Raw genomic sequence first — 5,000 nt, 5'->3', positions numbered from 1 at the left:
CTGAGCAGGACGCTAAGTCAACACTACTGTGAAGAACACTGCTCAGCTGTGGGCACTTAACACACCTAACACACCTAACACACACTAACACACCTAACACACCTAACACACCTAACACCTAACACACCTAACACACCTAACACACCTAACACACTAACACACCTAACACACACTAACACACCTAACACACCTAACACACTAACACACCTAACACACCTAACACACCTAACACACCTAACACACCTAACACACTAACACACCTAACACACACTAACACACCTAACACACACTAACACACCTAACACACCTAACACACCTAACACACCTAACACACCTAACACACCTAACACACACTAACACACCTAACACACCTAACACACCTAACACCTAACACACCTAACACACCTAACACACCTAACACACTAACACACCTAACACACACTAACACACCTAACACACCTAACACACTAACACACCTAACACACCTAACACACCTAACACACCTAACACACCTAACACACTAACACACCTAACACACACTAACACACCTAACACACACTAACACACCTAACACACCTAACACACCTAACACACCTAACACACCTAACACACCTAACACACCTAACACACCTAACACACACTAACACACCTAACACACCTAACACACCTATCACACCTAACACACCTAACACACCTAACACACCTAACACACCCAACACACCTAACACACTAACACACCTAACACACCTATCACACCTAACACACACTAACACACCTAACACACCTAACACACCTAACATACCTAACACACCTAACACACCTAACACAACTAACACACCTAACACACCTAACACAACTAACATACCTAACACACCTAACACACCTAACACACCTAACACACCTAACACACACTAACACACCTAACACACCTAACACACCTAACACACTAACACACCTAACACACCTAACACACCTAACACACCTAACACACACTAACACACCTAACACACCTAACATACCTAACACACACTAACACACCTAACACACCTAACACACCTAACATACCTAACACACCTAACACACCTAACACAACTAACATACCTAACACACCTAACACACCTAACACACCTAACACACCTAACACACACTAACACACCTAACACACCTAACATACCTAACACAGACTAACACACCTAACACACCTAACACACCTAACATACCTAACACACCTAACACACCTAACACACCTAACACAACTAACACACCTAACACAACTAACACACCTAACACACCTAACACAACTAACATACCTAACAGACCTAACACACCTAACACACCTAACACAACTAACACACCTAACACACTAACACACCTAACACACCTAACACAGCTAACACACTAACACACCTAACACACCTAACACAACTAACACAACTAACACACCTAACACACTAACACAGCTAACACACCTAACACAGCTAACACACTAACACACCTAACACACCTAACACAACTAACACACCTAACACACCTAACACACTAACACAGCTAACACACCTAACACACTTAACACACCTAACACACCTAACACAACTAACACAACTAACACACCTAACACACTTAACACACCTAACACACCTAACATAACTAACACACCTAACACACCTAACACACTAACACACCTAACACACCTAACACACCTAACACACCTAACACACCTAACACACCTAACACACCTAACACACCTAACACACCTAACACACCTAACACACACTAACACACCTAACACACCTATCACACCTAACACACCTAACACACCTAACACACACTAACACACCTAACACACCTAACACACTAACACAGCTAACACACTTAACACACCTAACACACCTAATACACCTAACACAACTAACACACCTAACACACCTAACACAACTAACACACCTAACACATCTGACACACTAACACACCTAACACACCTAACACAGCTAACACACTAACACACCTAACACACCTAACACACACCTAACACACACCTAACACACACCTAACACACCTAACACAGCTAACACACCTAACACACCTAACACGCCTAACACACCTAACACACCTAACACAACTAACACACCTAACACACCTAACACACCTAACACACTAACACACCTAACACACCTAACACACCTAACACACCTAACACACCTAACACACCTAACACACCTAACACACCTAACACAACTAACACACCTAACACAACTAACACAACTAACACACCTAACACAACTAACACACCTAACACAACTAACACACCTAACACACCTAACACAACTAACATACCTAACAGACCTAACACACCTAACACACCTAACACAACTAACACACCTAACACACTAACACACCTAACACACCTAACACAGCTAACACACTAACACACCTAACACACCTAACACAACTAACACAACTAACACACCTAACACACTAACACAGCTAACACACCTAACACAGCTAACACACTAACACACCTAACACACCTAACACAACTAACACACCTAACACACCTAACACACTAACACAGCTAACACACCTAACACACTTAACACACCTAACACACCTAACACAACTAACACAACTAACACACCTAACACACTTAACACACCTAACACACCTAACATAACTAACACACCTAACACACCTAACACACTAACACACCTAACACACCTAACACACCTAACACACCTAACACACCTAACACACCTAACACACCTAACACACCTAACACACCTAACACACCTAACACACACTAACACACCTAACACACCTATCACACCTAACACACCTAACACACCTAACACACTAACACAGCTAACACACTTAACACACCTAACACACCTAATACACCTAACACAACTAACACACCTAACACACCTAACACAACTAACACACCTAACACATCTGACACACTAACACACCTAACACACCTAACACAGCTAACACACTAACACACCTAACACACCTAACACACACCTAACACACACCTAACACACACCTAACACACCTAACACAGCTAACACACCTAACACACCTAACACGCCTAACACACCTAACACACCTAACACAACTAACACACCTAACACACCTAACACACCTAACACACTAACACACCTAACACACCTAACACAGCTAACACACCTAACACACCTAACACACCTAACACACCTAACACACCTAACACACCTAACACAACTAACACACCTAACACAACTAACACAACTAACACACCTAACACAACTAACACACCTAACACACTTAACACACCTAACACACCTAACACACCTAACACAACTAACACAACTAACACACCTAACACACTTAAATCACATAACACACTTAACACACTTAACACACCTAAAACACTTAACACACTTAACACACTTAACACACTTAAATCACTTAACACACTTAAATCAATTAACACACTTAACACACTTAAATCACTTAACACACTTAAATCACTTAACACACTTAACACACCTAACATACTTAACACACAACACAGCAACCGAGCACAGAGCCCCATGTAAGTGATCGGCTACTTAATGGCCTGGCTGGTTAACCTCTTTGTCTAAGGCTGGTTAACCTCTCTGTCTAAGGCTGGTTAACCTCTCTGCCTAAGGCTGGTTAACCTCTCTGTCTAAGGCTGGTTAACCTCTCTGCCTAAGGCTGGTTAACCTCTCTGTCTAAGGCTGGTTAACCTCTCTGTCTAAGGCTGGTTAACCTCTCTGTCTAAGGCTGGTTAACCCTTAACCTCTCTGTCAGAAGGGGCTGAGAAACCATGTGGTACCATAAACAAGGGCTCAGGAAAGAGAGAGAGACAGAGAGAGAGAGAGAGAGAGAGAGAGAGAGAGAGAGAGAGAGAGAGAGAGAGAGAAAGACCGTCTGTTAGCGTAAACATAGGCTCAGGAGAGAGAGAGAGAGAGAGAGAGAGAGAGAGACTGTTTGGTAGCGTAAACACAGGCTCAGGAACGACAACAAGCTAGCCTAGCAGGAATGTGGAGATCCGCTCGCTAGCTTCTTATTTACCCAGCTCCCCCTGTGTCTGGAGTAGAGGACCCCCGTGACCGCCTTTCCCATGTGTGTGTGTGTGTGTGTGTGTGTGTGTGTGTGTGTGTGTGTGTGTGTGTGTGTGTAGGTGGCTGCCATTCCCACGACCTTGAGCTAGTTCCAGCTAATGCTAGCGACACACACACACACACACACACACACACATACACACAGACACAGAGGCATTCCAAAAGTCTCTGGGAATCTTAGCTATGACATCATCAGAGATTGTTTCGAGTTTATGGAATCCGGGGCGGCCATTCCTGTCCTCTGTGACAACGTGTTTTTCTGCTTTCATTCATTATACATAGGATCGTTTAGTGAATGGGGAGGGAGAGAGAGAGAGACAGACAGAGAGAGAGAGACAGAGAGAGAGAGAGAGAGAGAGAGAGAGAGAGAGAGAATGAGAGAGAGACAGAGAGAGGGAGAGAGAGAGAGAGAGAGAGACAGAGAGAGAGAGAGAGGGGGGGGGAGAGGGAGAGAGAGGGAGAGAGGGGGAGAGAGAGAGAGGAAGAGAGACAGAGAGAGAGAGAGGAGGAGAGAGAGAGAGAGAGGAAGAGAGACAGAGAGAGAGAGGGAGAGAGAGAGAGCGAGACAGAGAGAGAGGGGGAGAGAGGGAGAGAGAGAGGGAGAGAGGAGCAACAACAGGAGTCATAAATACATCTGTCTCTTCCACATGGCTCATGTAGCTCGCTGCAGGGGACAAGGAACACACCATCAAACCCCCAGCTGCTCTGAGTGAGAGAAGGAGAGATTCCCAGAGACAGCCAGCATCACTGGGAGGCCTCCTTAAAACACTAGCATCACATCTCCCTTTTCCCTCCACTCATCTATTTCTCATCCCTCTCTCCTCTCTCCAGTCCTCCCTTCCCTTCATGGTGGGGGTCCACCCACCCACAGGC

Source organism: Nansenia antarctica, assembly GCF_963989245.1.
Source record: "Nansenia antarctica genome assembly, chromosome: 11".
NCBI classification, from domain to species: Eukaryota; Metazoa; Chordata; class Actinopteri; order Argentiniformes; family Microstomatidae; genus Nansenia; species Nansenia antarctica.
This window is presented reverse-complemented; position numbering follows the sequence as displayed.